The 18,342-nt window shown below is 43.3% G+C and overlaps 1 long non-coding RNA gene across 1 annotated transcript in view; it reads left to right on the forward strand.

The window, feature by feature from the left end:
- Nucleotides 1-9,135: 9,135 nt before the first annotated feature.
- The window catches only part of LOC120888119 (uncharacterized), a 28,349-nt gene continuing 19,142 nt past the window's right edge, over nucleotides 9,136-18,342 (forward strand). Inside the window, exons 1-2 of the long non-coding RNA XR_013431214.1 lie at nucleotides 9,136-9,450; nucleotides 11,760-11,845. This is a non-coding gene — a long non-coding RNA (uncharacterized LOC120888119). The remainder of the gene's footprint in view (nucleotides 9,451-11,759; nucleotides 11,846-18,342) is intronic.

Below are 18,342 nucleotides of genomic sequence, written 5' to 3' on the forward strand. Positions count from 1 at the left end.
AGTGTCTTCCTCTGGGACAGTTATATAGACAGTACATGCACGTGTGCGCCCATACATGCAAACCATAGCCAGATGCCTTCTGATCTCTGCTCAGCTGAAATCAAGTCTGTCCCACAACATGTCACATGATGATAAGGAAAAAGATGTGTTAACACCGTCGACCATTTGTGTGTCTCCTTCTCCACTCGCCATCCGTGGAATTGAATGCCTGCAGCAAGCCAACTGCTCCCTAGATTTTCATCCTGATTATTAAACACTGAATGTGAAAAGCTAAGCATACAGAAGGAAGAGTTATCCTCTAGTTTATGTGAAGTCAGCAGCGAAAATAAAAATTGTGGCATGGACGTAGATGTTTATTTGCTTTACCTTATAGCCACACCGAACAGCTTTGTCTTCTGCGTCAAAGTTTTTTTTTTTTATTCCAAGCAATGACAATGGATTATTTCTGTAAGCAAGTGCTCTATCCATTATTAAATTGATTATTCAAATCTCATTTAAAAAAAGAAGCCAGATGGCAATTTTCCATTATTTGTTGCTACTGACAACCACCAACCCTAAACTGAAAGATTTTCCTATTTTTTTTTTCCTCCCCCTCTTCTACTGGCTAAAGAGCCCCGCTGCATTTCTATGCAGACCAGAGGTAGATCCCATATTGGAAACAAATAGCCAATTACTAAACAAGATTGTCGTTATTGATTATTTTAGAATCATCTTTGCATTGACAGAGCTGTTGTTCTTTTGATGATTCCATAATTAACTTATCTATATTCAGGCACAATGACTTTGTTCCCTGTAGTCATTCGGATGTGAGCATTATTGTTGTTATTTAGTTGTCATGACAGCAAGAAACATGTTTTTACATGTCCAGCATCCTGGTTATTTTAAGACCCTAATAAGTATGCCTTGCTAATGAATCAGAATAATGGCGATCCTGCAAAATAATGATTTTTAAAATTCTAAGGGAGGCTTAAAATCTAAATATGAGATAATTGCTTACACTTGTGATCATCGTGAAGTATGTTTCTTTCTCTACACGCACTCACGTGCACAGTCAAAAACATGACCTCATCCTCTCCATGTGAACAGATTTGGATATTTCTCTTGGGAGTTAATGTTCTCGGTGGCAATGGGATTTCCTCTAGCGTACCTTTCTCAACCAGCATTTGTCAGATAGTCTCACGGCTGGGGTTCTCTCTGTTTGGTATGTTTGTGCTTTTGCAAATCTCCCGAGGAAATTCATCTTCAAATTCTTTGAATTCAGCTAATTTTTAACACTTTTTATTTTATTTTTTTAAATTTTTGGTTAACACACCTCTTTATTATCCTTTGCTTGTGTGCAAACGGGGATTAGTTTTTAAGTAACTGAAAGATCACTCTTCTGGTTGATTGGATTCTTGCAGCTCAATGTGTTTTTCCTTTGGTGAGTCCAACGTCACCTGATGTTTTGAATTCTGCTGATCTTGCCAGGAGGAAAGATATTCCGGTTACATAAAAGAAACTCACTTGCCTTCTCTTTCTCTATGAAATGCATAGTCTTTGGAAGTGTCCTCAGAAAGTTAAAATGGTGGCCTCTCTATATTCCAGGGGATTTTTGTTTTCAACCTTTTTAATTAACAGTGAGCCAATTTTGTTGGCCTGTGGGATCTCTTCAAAAAAATCTGGCCAAAATAATTCAGCTGCTTCTACTTTAGTCAAATGGGATTGCTTCTTCTTTTTAAAGGTGCCTTAGGGGACACATAGAGTGGAATAGAGGGGCTGCTGTAGTTTGGATCTGAAATATCACTCAAAACCCCATGTGTTGAAGAGGTGGTCCTCAACTTGGTGCTACTGGGATGTGGTGGAACCTTAAAGAGGTGGGGCCAAGGGGAAAGTCTTCCGATCACTGATGACATGCACCTGACAGGGAGTTCTCACAGTCTCTTCCTCTCTCTCATTTTCCTTTGCCAGCCATGAAATGAGCAATTGCTCTGCCACCCATTCCCTACCATAATGTGTGCCTTGCCACAAGTGCAAAAGCGATGGAATCAACCATGGACTGAAAGATCCAAAACTGTGAGTCAAAACCTTTCTTCTGTATAAGTTGTTTATCTCAGGCATTTGTTACAGTAGTGGAAAACTGACTAATATATGAGCTGACTCCTGTTCCTGGTGGTTTCTGAGGAATGGCCACATGACTTAATAGCTAATACCCAGCTCTGTACTGAATGAACCCCATGACAACTCCCTCCCCACCCCCGAGAAGTGAAATACCTCTTTAGATTCAAGAAACACTTCCCCATGGAAAGACTGTTTTCATATTGTCAATCACAAATACACTTTTGTTCTGTAATTCAGATTATCTATTCTGGCATTAGTAAGAAACCAAATATTAACATATAAATGCTGTAATGGTAAAAACGTGCTAGCATACATGTTAAGTTTCTAATCAAACATTGCGAAAATGCATTAATCAGTATTTCATAGTTCATTACAGTCTGACTAATTTTGAAATCCCTCATGTAAATTGATTAAATGTCTTCTGCAAGCAGATAAATGGGCTTTTGTTTTAAGCAACCTTTACTGAGAAAACCATAATTCTCCGTGACTCAATTCTTGCACATTTGTGCTAGTTCTCTTCCAGGTGGCTCGAAATGACCCAGAATTTTCCTGTTGACGGTTGGACCTACCGATCAATTGTAACATATTCTGTAGGCATAAGTGGTGATCATCTACTTTGTGCCCAAGATTGTGTGGAGTGCAGGGAGAGAAATGGAGGAAGCTGAGACAGGATCCTCTTCCATCCAGAGAGGGAACAACTAAAGGCTAAAACTTGACCCACTTCATCAAGCCTGGACTGTGGGCACAGCCTGCAAGATTTCTTTACTTTCTGAAAGTGCAAACCAACTCTGAGTAGCTCTAACAAAAAGGTTGGTGCTTATTTTCTGGCAAGTTTTTTGTTGTTGTTGTTGTTTTCATGTTAAATCACAGGGCAGCGAGATCTGAAACTCTCTGTCTTTACCTCCCTTAACTGCTTCACTGAGGATCAGCCACCAGCCTTTCCACAAGGCTAGCACCTCCTTCCAGTTCATTCTGAGCTTGCCTTCTCAGAGAAAAACAGCTTGTTCTCACTGCTGTAGTAGAAATTCCTTGCAGGTGACTGATTGGCTCAGCAATCCCTGTGACCAACCCCTGTGACCTCCAGGAGGAATCTGATTGGTTCAGCTGGCTCACTCAGGCCAATCACTGTAGCCTTTGGGAGGAATCTGATTGGTTCAGCTCTGGCTAACTCAGGCCAATCACTGTAGCCTTTGGGAGGAATCTGATTGGTTCAGCTGACTCACTCAGGCCAATCACTGTAGCCTTTGGGAGGAATCTGATTGGTTCAGCTGGCTCACTCAGGCCAATCACTGTAGCCTTTGGGAGGAATCTGATTGGTTCAGCTGGCTCACTCAGGCCAATCACTGTAGCCTTCGGGAGGAATCTGATTGGCTCAGCTGGCTCACTCAGGCCAATCACTGTAGCCTTCCTAAGGACAGAGATTGACTTAGCCGGCTCCTTTGTCCTCCCCTCGGACTGTGGACTGTGGACTGTGGAATGAGTAGGTCTGAGTTGGATGCCAAATCTCTAAGTCCTAAGGGCAGCAATGACGTTAATATCTTATATCTGAAGAGGGTTCTTGGTCATGTAATCTGAAGTGGGGGTCAGGGAGTGATCTCCCCAAGAGGAGGTGGGGATTTTACTGGGTTGGGAAGGGTGAACCGGAAGGAGTAGGAAACATACAGAGGTGATCTGTGCACGTCCAGCGAGGGAGCAACGGAGGACACTGTTTGTGGGGACATCAGGGGAGACCCGTGACAGGAATGCATGAGGCCGAATATGGCAGGACTCAGAGCCCTGTCAGAAAGCTTGTCCTTGAGTGGCCAGAAAATAGAGAGATACTGATGACTCCAAAGCCGGGGTGGGGGGGAGAAGGGTGACCAGGCTACATTGGATTGATGGGGTCAGGGAGTGTCGCTGTCTAAGGGGTGCAGATTGCTGGAAGCTAGTGCTCTGAGCCGGGTAAAGTGCATGGAGATAATCTAGGAGTGAGAATGGGAGTGGAAAAGAGAGTGAGTCAAATGGCCTCTTCCCAAGGAGGGTGAGAAGAGCTGGGGGAGAGTGAAAGAAGGAGCTGATCCAACTTGAAATCTTTGCAGAATACTGTGTTTGGGAAAGAGATCCATTTAGTTAGATGTAATAATCAATGATAATTATAATCATTGCTCACACAAACTGAATGTTTTTATGTGCCAAATGCTGTTCAAAGTGTTTAAATGCATTAACTGTGAGGGTACAAGGACCCTATCAGATGGATGGTATTGTCATTTACAGATAATAAAACTGAGGCACATAGAGGCTAAGTAACTTGCTTCTGATCACACAGGTGTAACAAGGTGGGGCTGATCTTTGAATACAGCAGTCTGGTTTCAGACAAGATTCAGCTATTGGCAGGTTGAAGTTCTGGGGGTGGTATTGGCCCATCCCACCCCAGATCAGTAGAGCAAGGTTGGAAGAAGTTGAGGGAGAGATGGGAGAATGGATTAGAAGAAAAGATACAAGTTGGACTCATTGGGATATAGACATGAAATATTAAAGGGGATTCTGAGTCTTAGATCTGGAAATCTTCAAAGTTTTGCTTCATTCCAACGAAAGATCTTGTCTCAAACTTCCTTTTGGACAAAAGAAAGACTTAAAAAAAATAAGAGTCTCATAGATCCCTAGATCACTGGGTTAAGTAATTTCAAGTGTAGATGGGAAAGGTAGTACTTACCAACAGTCTGAGAACTTTGGAGAGTGATGTGGGAGGATCCCTTGAACCTGGAAATTCCACACCAAACCCAGGCAACAGAGTGAGACTCTATCTCAAACATAATAATATAAAGTAATTTAAGTGGTAACATAGACTTTGGTTTTGTTTTTATTTTACAAGTTTAGCAGCTCTAATCAGAAAACCCAAAATGTTAAATGCCCCAAATCTAACACTTTTTAAAATACAGATATGGATAGGAAGGGCAGCAGAATAGAATAGACATTATGATTGCTATATGTATATAGGTGACTCTATGACCAGTGTGATTCTGCAATCTGTACAATCAGAAAAATGAGAAATTATACCCCAATTGATTCAAATCTATGAATTCCCAAGATCATTGTAATGTCATGTGTAGTTAATAAAAAAATGCAGATATGGTGCTACAAGTAAAAAATTTCACACCTGACCTCATGTGACACGTTGCAATCAAAATTTAGTACAATGCTGTATGTGGTGGCCCACGCCTGTAATCCCAGGAGTTTAGGAGGCTGAGGCAGAAGGATCATGAGTTCAAAGCCAGCCTCAGCAAAAGCAAGGTGCTAAGCAATTCAGTGAGTCTCTGTCTCTAAAGAAAATATAAAATAGGGCTGAGGATGTGGCTCAGTGGTCAAGTGCCCCTGAATTCAATCCCCAATACTCCCCCCAAAATATGCAGGTACAATAAAGACATTGTGTAAAATTAGCTTTGTGTATAAAGTATATGTGAAACACAAATGAATTCCAAGTTTAAACTTGGGTCCTATATCCAGGATATCTCATTAGGTATATGCAGATATTCCCCAATTTTGTTTTTAATTTCTAAATCTGAAACACTGCTAGTTCTAAGCATGTTGAATAAGAGATGCTCAAGCTGTAATGTATGTCAGAAGACATAGGACTAGCACAGGAACTCATGGTTTTGGATGAGGTTAAAATGATTTTTAAGTTAGGCAATTTCTTTTTTTAAAAAAAGGAAATTTGACAAAAGATTGTATGCAGATAAGAAAAAAATCGGCGAGGTGTAATGAGTTTTGGTGAACATGGGGTCCTGGCCCAGCGAGCCACCTCAGCCTGCCTGTACCTGTAGTCACTCTGCCTGATTGCTCAGCATTTCCTGCATGCCAGAAGGAAAAAATGGTGGCCTTCTCACCATTCCCAGACCCACTGAGAGGGCTCCTGTGTCAATCCTATCATTGCTCCACTCCTGCCGCCTACGGCCTCCATCATTTCTTCATATCACGCACGATATTTAGAAGCTTTGAGCCTCTGAAGATTGTATTTCAAACGTGCGACACCTTACTTTGAGCTACTTTGAGTTTTGATGGATTTTTAAAAAATTATCAATATTATAACTGATTTCTTCAGTGTTCATCCCGAGAAGGAAGTAACTGATGGGGCTTGACTTGTTATTTATTTATTTATTTATTGGTACCTGGAGTTGAGCCCAGGAGCACTCAACCACTGAGCTAGGTTTCTGGCATCTTTCAATTTTTTTAAAATTTTGAAACAGGATCTCACTAAGTTGCTTTGGGCCTTGCTAAATTGCTGAGGCTGGCCTCAGACTTGCAATCCTCCTGCCTCCCGAATCCCTGGGATTACAGGTATGCGTCACCACGTCAGGCTTGAAGTGACTTCTGGTCTTATCACCTGGACTGACTAAAGCAGGAGGAGTCATCTCCTCAAGGGGCAAATGGAAGGGATCCAGTTTCTTAAATCACAGAGAATTCTGGCGGTGGAATCTGCCCGCAAAATGACCTCTGATCATTTCTTTATTTTTGTTTCTCTTTCAGATTCATCTGAGTAGACAATACTCTGTGTGGGGAACACAGTGTCCCACGTTAACTTTTTTTTTTTTCTTTCCCCCTGGGTTTTCAGGCTGATTTCTTCCTTGCCAAATTTCTGAGTCCATGGAAAAATTGTTCCAATCCTTTGAGTGTCATTAATAAAATTATGATTTAAGTTCTGTCTCCCAGGATATTCTGATGGAGAAACCACAGATACATAGTTAGGACCTTTCATGCTTTTGTCTGAAAGATGCTACTTGTATCTGAATAATTAGCTTATCATCGTTATCAGACGAAGGAACAAGATGTAAAAGCAAAGTTTCTGTTTTTAAGGATGTTGTGAATTTGTTTACCTGGATCCTTCCCCGGCAAGCAATGAGTAAGCTTTGGCATGAATGCCTTCCACATTTAAAATATTAATAAATCCCGGGTGCCAAGTTACTCTCTCGGCGTGTCTATAATTTCCCTTATCCTGCCATCTAAGAGAAGCTTTTATGCCAAGAGCATCTTCCGGGATAAATGGTGACCTCAGCAGAAGGGACGACTCTCAGGTTGGGTTTCACGTATGGACAAATCAATAGCCCTGGACCCGCCAGCGGTCCCTCTCCCCTGGCTCGACATTGAGCTTCAGCCCCACAGAGGCTGTGTTCATGCCTGTTCGTCTCTGTGGGTGTATGTCGTAAAGGAGACTTTGGATTAATTAGTACCAGGGACTTATTTCCAGGTGTGTCTTCATCGAGATCACAATTCTGTTTGGAGGTGAGAATCCAATTTGGGAGGGAACAGGGGAAGAATGAGTGGAGAGGCCCAGCTTTGTCCTTTTGGGGTAAAGTGACGACAGGGGCTAGGACTGGGGACACAGGTCTGAGAGCACAGGAGGTGCCATGGTACTGGGGCATTATTTGGGGAGAGAGAGAGCAATGTGCCCCAGCTTTCTCAGTCAGAAAGAAAGAAAGAAAGAAAGATGGCCCAGCATCTCCCCTAACTATGATTGCCTTGTTTTATTCGGATGTCAGATCAGTCTAAAGGATGTGAGTCTTATTCGAGAGCTCGTGATAAAGCTCGAAGTGAAGGCACTAGACCCTCCTTATCTTCAGTTTTGATCTGAGGTTTCAGTACCCACCTGTGGTCTAGAAATTATTAAATGGAAAATTCCAGAAATAAACAGTTCTTGAGTTTTAAATCGCATGCCATTCTGAGTGGCGTGATGAAATCTTGGGCCGTCCTGCTCTATCCTGCCTGGGACATGAATCATCCCTTTGTCCTGTATAGCCACACTGTGTGTGCAATAGACATTGATGGATGGAGAGAGAGAAAGAGAGGGAGATCACATTCACATAACTTTTATTACAGTTTATTTATTATTGTTTTATTTAATTACGAGATATAGTTATTTATCTCTTAAGTGTGCCTAACTTATAAATTAAACTTCAGCAAATATATAAATACATACAGAGCTTGCCACTGTGCATGGTTTCTGGCATCCATGGGGGTCTTGGAACACATGCTCGTTCATAAGATGAGACCACTGTGCTGATGGGATGGAGTATTTCAGCTTTCTGTGCTGAAGTAACCCTTGGCTATTGACCCAGCAGAGTGCAGATGGGTGCGTTCTAGAAGCATGGTAACTGTTTTTTGCTTTTGTCTACCCAGCCCCCAATGTCTTATTAAACTTTGGGGTAATAGTACTCCAATTTCCTTCTAGAAAGGATCTTTCCCTTTCCCCTTTGGGTTTAGCTTTACTAGGCTTGTCAACCAAAATATGGTATGCATTTAGTAGAAACTGTATTTCAAAGTTTGAATTTCTATCTTTTTCTGGGTTAGTGATATACAATATGATAATCCCTCAAGATGCTGGATGACAGTGGTAGTAAGGCACAGCTCCCAGTCAACTACAAGATCACAAGAGGAAACAACCAATATGTACCTTGTCACTAAGTTGTCACATTTGCTAAGTTCTGCATATTCAATGCATTTTGATTCATGGTATCCTGAATTTATAATGTGATTTTTTGGGACATTGCTCCATTGTTTAGAGGAGTGTCTGTAGTCCCAGATAATACGTGAGAAAATTGAGTTCTAGACGTGACAAAATTTGGTCAAGGTCACCCTGGAGATGGTGGAGCTGTGACTTGAATCCAGGTCGGCTGTCTCTCAGGCCTGTTGATGTTTGCTATTTTTGTGCACTGATTCTCAAGTTCATCTCTGTGTCTCATCCAGTGGTTCTTCTTCTGAAATGATTCTGTTCCCTGAGGGACATTTGTCAAGCTCTGGAGACACTGTTGGTTATCACAGTGGGAGAGGGGAATGCTACTGGCACCTAGTGGGTAGACAAGGCAAGAGTGACCTGGTCCCAGAATATCAAGAGTGTCCGGGGCTGAGAAAGCAATTTAAACCAAAAAGACATGTGAGACCTGGGCCCCAAATCTCAGCAGGTGAGAGCCAGAGAGGGAAGGAATTGTTCTCTTGGTAGTTACCTGTGTCTTTGTAGTTGTTTCTTAGTTCTTTTCTTTCCCTGATGCTTTGAGGAAAAAAACTACTCTTTCCTCCGCCTTTCTTCCTGCCCCTTTCCTGTAGCCTCTAGCCATTTTAGAAATGTTTGTGCTGGCTTGGAGTCATCCGGCCAGTGTTTACGAATGATCTCCCCTTGGCCTCTGCCACCGCCTCTGTGTTACTAGCTCAGATCAGAGCGAGCCCTCAGAGGAGAAGACTTCCACGTCGGGCACCTGCTTGTGCATGGGGTGAAACTCCATTTTTGCTACCTAGAGAGAGGCCTAACCAGGTGAAAGGGGGCTGAGTGCCTGAAGATCACCCAGCAGGGCCAAAGGCACCCAACGGGCCGTTATGATCTCTCAGGTAAATAAATACCCTTTTCTGAAATTGTCTAAAGCTTTATTTATAGAAGGGGCCCAAAGAGCTTGGAATGAATCTGCTTAAGAAGCTCTTAGCTCTCTGGCAATCCTCGCACAGGGGAGTGACACACTTTTCAATGGTTTCTTCTGCCTTAATGATGCTGTGGGCAAAGTCAACGTGGCCCCTCCTGCACAGGAAGGAGGATGGGGAAGGAGCTTGTCTCTTTGTGGGAGATGGAGAGGGAAATGCCCCAGCTCTCTCAGGTGTGTGACACCTTCCCACTCCTGGGCTGCCGCTGGGTGGGTTGTGGGAGAGGTGGGTGCTTGGCCACCCTTAGAGAACTGTTCACCATCCCCAGGGAGGGAGCAGGCAGCCCCGCAGGCCAAGGGCTGGGTGGGCCACCAGCAGACTCCGGTTTACTAATTCATTCTTAAAAACTATTATTGAGCCATTAGTGAACCCCAGGAAATTTCCCACAAAAATCCTGGTTTCCGACTTTGAATGTTTTTCTTTCTTTTTCAAGAGTATTGAAGTTAATATTTGACGATTGCTCCCATTCGCCTTTCCATTGACCAGGGTCCTCACCACATCCTCTTCCCTGAGTACTGGCCTCTTCGTGCAAGAGCTCTGGTCTGAGGTCCCTGCAGCATGTGCTGATTCACCTTCCTAGAATTAAAAAAAAAAAAAAGAAAAAGAATAAAAAGGGAGGGGGTTGCATGATTCTAGAGTTAGACTAAGTAATTAAGCACCCTTGGCCTAAGCCATCAGGAACCTTCCTGGGCAGGAGGCACAGGTGATGACATAGGGTCTGTGTGGGAAGGTGAGACTTCAGAGTGGCATGAGAACAGGTGTGTGAAGGCAGGGACAAGAGCTTGGCTCCTGTGGGCAGGTGAGACTGGGAAGGGGAGGGAGATGCAGTCTCAAAATCAGGAGCACTCTAGTACCCAGGCCACACAGGCCCATGGCTGCTGCCCCTCTGGGCTGGAGATTTCCTGGGGTCAGGGAGGAGCAGGAAGCTTGGTGCACCAGGCCGAGAGGTCTACCCTCATTTTTTCCTTATCTCCTCCTTATAACTCAACCCAGTGTCAGGTCTAACGACTCAGAGTCCAGTACGCAGGTTGCGCAGGCCCCAGATTCCGGTAGTATATGGTGGTGAACAGGAAAATCCAACTCAGTGTCTCCTCTAGTCTCACACAGACATCCTCACAGAAGACTTTGGGGACCCAGTGTGTGGAGGTCTTTTCCTACACATCAACCCGGGCGGTTGATTCTGAGGCGACACCAGCCGACCGTCCTTCAGTGCCATTCACTTCCGTCTGATTCAACTCGATCCTGACACTACCTACCTAGAGACAGCATCCGATCCCACAGGTTGAGGGCTCCGGTCCCCAAAGCGGTCCTCACCCCCCACTTCAGATGCCAGTTGGAAGCCCTAATTTGTGGCCTGTGCTTCTGACACCCTGGCTCTGAATCAGGGTTCCCACCACCTTCTCCTTGTGTTTGATTCATCTGTTGGAGTGGTTCTCAGAATTCAGGGAAATATGTTTACTGGTTTACTCTGAAGGACAGATAGAGATGAAGAGCTAATACAGCAAGGTAGTGGGGAAAAGGTGCAGAATTCCATGTCCTGCCCAGAAGAGTAGGTCAATACTGGTGGGCTTCCATGTGTGCAGTTTTCTGGAAACTCTCTGAACCCTGTCTTTTTTTTTTTTTTTAATGGAGAGTTCATTAATTAGGCATGAATGATTAAATAATTGGCCACTGAAGATCAACTTCATTTTCAGCCTCTCTGGTATTTGGGGGACAGGGCCAAAAGTCCTAACCTTCTGATCCTGCCTTGGTGTTTCAGGAAAGCAGCCCCTAGCCCGAAGTGACCTGGGGGCTGTCAGCCATCAGTCAATTCACTGACCTATAGAAAGACATTGCTTTGAAAATTCCAAGGATCTTAGGAATTAGATGCCAGAAAACAGGGATGAAGACTGTATATATGTTTCACAAGATCACAGGTGATCTTTCCCATCCTCTTCTTGGGTGCAGCAAGGATTCAGTCTCCTGTGTTTCCTGCTGCTGGGAAATTGCTTAAAACCCAGAGACCCTAGGGAGGTGATTTCTGTCTGTGGCTTTACCTGCCCAGGAATGGTCAATGGAAAATTCCAGTGAGAGCTAATTAGGAGGTTCTCACCAATGTAACTACAATTCCAGTCCTAAGTATGTGAGCAATACGTGTGCTATGTAAAATCATTTATATGCATTTAAAGCTCAGTTATTTTTATTTATTTATTTTTATTTCAACATCATTCTTTCTGACTCAGCAACTGGATGCCCTTTGGATGCAAACTTCTCACATCTCCATGGGAGGCCAGACTCTCCGGGTAGCAGGAGCTCAAGGGCACTACAGGTATGTCCTCCTCCTGTTTCCTTTTGCAGTTAGAAATGGCTTCCCTCAGATGTAATCTCTTCCTTGGGCTTTTTTTGGGTTTTTTTTTGTTGTTTTTTAAACCAAACTGGCACGCATGAGGCTTCAAGGAAGCCAACTTTGCACTGCAAACTTTGCATTTGCAAAATGGAATCAAATGGATGGGTGGGGCTGTGGGCAGGTGGGGGGTAAGGGGTGCTAGGTATCAACATGAAGTAGCAGAAGGGCACTTGGTTTCTTCGTTGGGCAGACCGTGTATCTTTTTGCCAAAGAGAAAAAGAAAGGCTTTGTATCAGCTGGGACCAGGCAGGCAATGGTTAGAGAGACTCACACACTGGAAAACTGTTCATGAGGGTGGAAAAATTCAGAGCCCCAGAAATTGCCATCCTTAGAGATAGACAGTCAGCATGACTGACATAGGACCCAGACTGGTATTGGAAGCACTTTATGTGTTTGAGTCTATGGAAACACATACATGATTCCAGAGACTATTTTTGACTGGGGAAAAATAAATTGCATGTTACAGGATTTGAACAGATTAAAAACATTAAAAAAATGTTCTGCTTCTGCTTCTATTGTGTTGTTCCTTTATCGCTGGTGATTTCTCCTTTGGCTCGCTAACGGGAATGCATTTTTTCTTGATACTGCCATTACCTCTTCCTGCTACTTTCCAGGTCACTAATTTTTCTGCTTAGAGTTCATTCTGTTTAGACCGATATGCTGTCTCTTTTAATGAGGTTATTTCTGGGTTATTAGCCTTCCCGTGATATGATACCTTATGGGGAGGACCTAATTGATGTAAATCAAACACAGCTTGCAGAGAGGGAAAAAAAAAAATCAAAGTCATCCTTTAGGTATCTGGTGGATCTTGAAGCATCTCAAGATTTCAGTATTTAAAACTAGTTTTTCAACAAGAGGTTACGTGTAGCTAATAACACAAATAAATCCTTTCTCATTCGTAAATTAGCAGGTTCAAAGAAGTGGAAATTGAAGGAGAGCATTGGCATTTTGGTTTGCTGAATAAGCTTTAGACAGAAATGAGACTGAAGACTATCGAGGGGGAGGGGTCTAATGGTACAGTCCAATAAGCTTGCCAACATATTTTTATTAAGGCATTCTTACATAAGCCATTAAGCTTTAGGTTAATTTTTACAGATATTTTCCAGCCGTACTTAACGAAGAGGGATAAAATGAAGCAAAGGGAATTTTTTTTTTCCTCTAGAACTCTCATAGGTCTCCTGGCGTGCCCTCGTTGGAGAGGGATTTCTGGGGCTTCCTGGTCATTGGAGGGGCCTGTTGTTAGGTTCGAATTAGCAAGAGAGGTTGCTTTTTTTTTTTTTTTTTTCCTATTTTGCCCCTGGACATTAGCTCTGTCACAGGAGATTCTGATGTGCTGGCATATTATTTTTATCTGGAAAGAAAAGAAAAATATGGTTCACTCTCTTTTTTCCTTAAGGTCTTGTTCATTCATTATGTTCTGTATCTGTCTCAGAGAGAAATTGCTCCGTGCCTGAAGAGGGGAGGCCAGCCCCAGCGGTCCAGAGGAAGCACTTGGGAGAAGGGGTTTGTGTGGAGTGGGGGTCTCTTAGCTGCAGGGATATGTGGGGGATGAGGGTTGGGTGGCAGTGGGGATGGTGGAGCCGGGGCCACATCCAGAAGATGCAGCCACTCCGGACAGTCCCAAGGGTCAGCAGAAGCTATGGGAGTTTTGGGATCTGGGTACTTGGGTTAAATGCCAATTTGGCTCATCAATTGCCATATGATGCTGATGGAGAGACATACCTGGTTAAAGAAAGTACCAGAAATTCAAGATGAACTGGCATCTGCTGTATTAACTGTCCTGAGGTACACACTTTGCCCCTGTTTTGGGAAAAAGACAATATCTCCTGCTTAGGTTTGTTTGGGGGAATTCATGAATGTAAACAGAAGCAACATGTGACCTGCCAGAAACCATATAAAATGACTGTTGTGGGGTTGGTTTTAAAGATGACAGTCCCCAAAGTCCAAGGGCAGTGCAGGAGACCGTTGCCCAGCTTAAGGGACAGTGGGTGCTCCATCACAGGGGAGGCACCTCAGGCACTCACTGTGGGGCAGTCTCGGGATGGTTCTTGCTCACTGCCCTGGATCTGGATTCAATCTGAATTTGGAGGTGGAAAAATTTTGAAGTGGTCAAAAGAGGGGACAAGTGTCTTTGTCTCTCACCCAAGGAAAGACAGACCCTGGAGCCTCAAGGGATGCCATTGAGCAGAGTAGCTGGGCCAAGGGTGTGAGCTGTTTCCCCGGACATGAGGCCAGTTTGCACCCAGTGTGACCACGAGGACTTTCTCCCTGCCTGGAGGTGGGGCCATCTCCTGTGGGCCCGGTCATCGCAGGGCAGGAAGCTTGGCTTCTCCGATTCTTTTTTCCTTTTTTGTTTTTACTTTCTTCCTTTCCTTTCTTCTCTCTTTTCCTTTCTTTTCTTCCTCTCTATTATAGCAATTTGCTGCCATAGATCTTAATTTTCCAAAAGAAAAATTCAGAATTTGTGTTCTTGGATCATGGGGAAGGATTCAAAATTCCTCTAGCAGCATTTCCCAAACATTCTCCCAAAGAATTCTGCCATATTCCAGACAAAATGTATCCAATTTTTCAGTAGAGTTTTTTGTTGTTATTATTTTTAATTGGTCCTGGGGAATGAACCCGGGGTGATTTACCAATGAACTACATCCTCAGCCCTGTCTATTTTTATTTTTTATTTTAAGACAGGGGCTCACTAAGTAGCTGAGGGTCTTGCTAAGTTGATGAGGTTGGCCTTGAACTTATGATCCCTCTGCCTCAACAACTGTTGTCCCCAGTTGCTAGAATTAGAGGTGTGCACCACCGTGCCCAGTGAGAATTTTATTTAAATAAACTTCCTTTAAAATTTTCACTTTAAAGGAAAGTTTCAATCAATATACTACCTGGAAATCCCTATCATTTGCCATGAAGAGAGGATAATTCTGAGCTGGATAATGATGTCACTTGCCTCGGTCTACTCTGCTTCACGCAAACTCACATTCACACGTAGAAAACATTGACCAGAGATAGCACATACTCACCACTCATTCACTCTGATAAAATACACACTATGTACGAACATCAAACAATACACAACACAGACGATGCATAAATGCAAGACACAAACACACAGCACACAGCACACACCTGTACTGTACTCACACTTAGAACATAGGATACGAAAAGCACATCACACGTGACACAACCCACATGCACACCATGCACACATACTCACATTGAATATCCATGAGACAGTCTCATACCTAACCCACGTGCACCTAAACCCCCTGCAGAACCCCAAACCACATACTACAGCACCAATGTACAGCACATGATACAATGCAGAGTGCATGTAATGTGCACACAGATTGCACACACTCCATGTATTTCACACACACACACACACACACACACATGCACACACTTAACACTCCACATTCTTAACAAAGATGGATATGAGAAGAAAATCCCCCAGTATTAGCAGCACTTAGGAGGTATGGTGTGGTGGTATTATGGGTAACTAGCATTTTCTTCCTTGTCCTTTTCTATATTGCCTGTCAAGAATGGGGATTGCACTTGAAGCTTTTGAAGATAATCACCATTTCACAAGCTGGTGACCCTTTCTTGTGGCTACCCCCCGCCCCTATGGATCAGCGTCCTGATGCCAGTCATGTGTGTTCCCAGCATGGGGGGGGGAGCCAGAGGGGGGAGGAAGCCTGGAAGACCCCAAAAGGACATCATCAAGTTTGGGCCCCTCCACCTCCCCTCAGCCCCCAAACTAGTTTGGCTCCAAAGACACTGGGGTGGGGGACTCAGGAGCCTCTGGCTCAGTTCCCCTCTCTATCCTAGCCCCCCTCCCCACTCCCTCTGCTCCAGTTAGCTTAAGCTGTCTTGTGATCTCGGACTCACCATTTGTCCTGGGCTTGAGGTTGTATTCATCTCTTTGCCTTGATCGTCTTCCATTCTGTGGACATTTTTCCGTGGGTGGATGCCCAACTTCAGATTCTGTATTTCAGTAAATCAATCAGTTACTAGTTATGATTCTGGCACTGTGCTAGGATCTAAAGATGCAGAAGTAAATCTGATAAAAAATCTAGGGGGAAGTTGGTTTCCAAGTTGCTAAATATATTCACTGGCTAAAGTTGCAGAAGCCTGGTGCTCAGACTTAATATCAACTTAGTAACACATATTACTCAAACAGAATTGTGGTTAAGGATGGCAAACTTGTCCCCTGTGTGCTCACACATGACCTCCAGAACATGATGACTTTTGATTTTGTAGGGGTTTTTTTTTCTGTTTATTCTCCAATTTAACTAATTCCTTCTCAAACACCAGAAATATTACTGCTCCACCTTTTTGATGGGGACCCACATTTTCTGCTAGTCCCCTTCACTTCAGTAAGACTTTCTAAGCTCCTTGCTGGGTTCATTGCACTGATATTAGGCATGGATTGTAGGAGGAGCTAAGACCCTGAGACAAAACAAACAAACAAACAAAAAACACCTTTGAATTGCAATGATAAAGTGAGAAACCTGGGGCAAAATATTTTAATCCTGGGACTTCCAAAAATCCTCATTATTTTCCCCGAGTGAGGCTTGAATATGGTGTGAATCTTCATGGAGGTGACAGATGCTACCTGAGGAATAATGCTAGCTTTCTTACACTGTATGGATTTCTTCAGGCTCCAAAGACATCATGGCTATTGGGCATATGGTCCCAGTGCTGGTGATGTCGTAAATATGCTGTGACAGGGCCATGAGCAAGGAGAGTCGTCCACATGTATACCAGATGCACTAGAATCTGGGGCAACAGGGAAGTCTTCTTAGTAGTGAGATATTTAAACTGGAGTCTAAGACTTAAATAAGGGTTGGCTGAGCAAAGACAGAGAGAGGAAAGTATTTCATGCCAAAGGAACAGCATGGCAGGAGGCCCTAGGGGCAGGAAAGAGTGGAGGATGCACAGGACCACAGAGTGGCTCATGGTGATAAAGAGACAGCAGTGTAGGCGGCCCTTGCCCAGGCTGAGAACAGGGCTGGGAGGCAGACCAGGTGGTCCTGCAGGTTTGGATGTTTACTCACAAGGCGATTTAGTACCATTAGAGATACACTTTGAAAATGAATCCAGTGGTATTAAAGGCATCCCGAAACAGGAAAAGTAAGCAACTCCTATCAACCATGCTGGACCTCTCTGCCTCCCGGAGGGCTCTCCGTTCTCTACCTGCTCTGTGTTCCTAAGGACCACCCCTGGCTTCCTGTTGGCCCATGAGGAGGAGACTGGAGGAAGTGAGAAGAAAACTCCATATCCATCCAGCTCCACTGCTGAGATCCACCAGGCATCTAAGAAATAAATAATGCCAATCCCAGCTACACTCCTACAGAAACTGGAAGAGGAGAGGATATTTCTCAGCTTACCCACTAAGACCAAAATAGCCCTGATATAAAAATCAAACAATATAAGAAAATTACAGTCTGATATTTCTTATGAACTAGATGCAAAATTTCTTTTTTCTTTTCTTTCTTTCTTTTTTTTTTTTTGTAGCTAATCAAAGTCAACAAGCCAAAAGGTAATATATCATGACATGAGAGTTGGAGGATAGCTAGAGAGGTGTGGGAATTTATGGAAGGATTTTTGTAGTCAGAGATAATGTGTCTAAATGATTGACAGACAGAAATCAGCACCCCAAAAATCAATAATGGATTGCACGATCTTTTCTAGATCAGTTTTTTAATTCTGGTTGGGCTTTCACAACCAGAGAACTTTTAACAAAAGTTGAGAAGCCAGCCTCTCTTCCTAGTCTCCAGAGTTCTTGTTTGGAAGGAGGCTGGGACATGGGACACTTTCATTAATCTTATTATTTAAAAATTACAAGCTCAGAAGGTGATTCAAATATGCAGCCATGATTAAGAACCATTATTCTAGAAGATATGGAAATCTGGGTTCCCAAATATAGTTGAAGCAATTAGGTGGAATGTTAAGGTGGGTCCCCGTGGTCCAATTATGTTTTTAAAAATATTTATACAAAGTGTCCCCTGTAATTCTTAGCTGAACCAAACTGAGGATTGTCAGACAAAGTAAATGCATAGGACTAAGTGAGAGAGTTACCTGGGGTTCTACAGAGGCAGAGTTGGAACAGGTGGGAAGATGTCTTGGCTCCTCATCACACCATGGTATTGTGTGTCTGATGGGACCTAGTTTCTTCAGCTCACTCAGAGAATTGAGGTCAGGGAGATTTGGGAAAGAAAAAGCTAGGTAAATACTTACCAATCTTTAGGAGTTTGCCCTTTGGCAAACTCTGAAGTATTGGATCCTGATTCATTTCAAAGCAGCAAGGCTTGATGAGTAACAAATTATTAAGAGATAGGTATTGGTTATAAGCATGCTTATTAGTCCATTTTTTCATTACTGTAATGGACTACCTGAGGTGAGGTACTTATAAAGAAAAA

The sequence above is a fragment of the Ictidomys tridecemlineatus genome, chromosome 15 (genome assembly GCF_052094955.1).
Source record: "Ictidomys tridecemlineatus isolate mIctTri1 chromosome 15, mIctTri1.hap1, whole genome shotgun sequence".
Taxonomy (NCBI): domain Eukaryota; kingdom Metazoa; phylum Chordata; class Mammalia; order Rodentia; family Sciuridae; genus Ictidomys; species Ictidomys tridecemlineatus.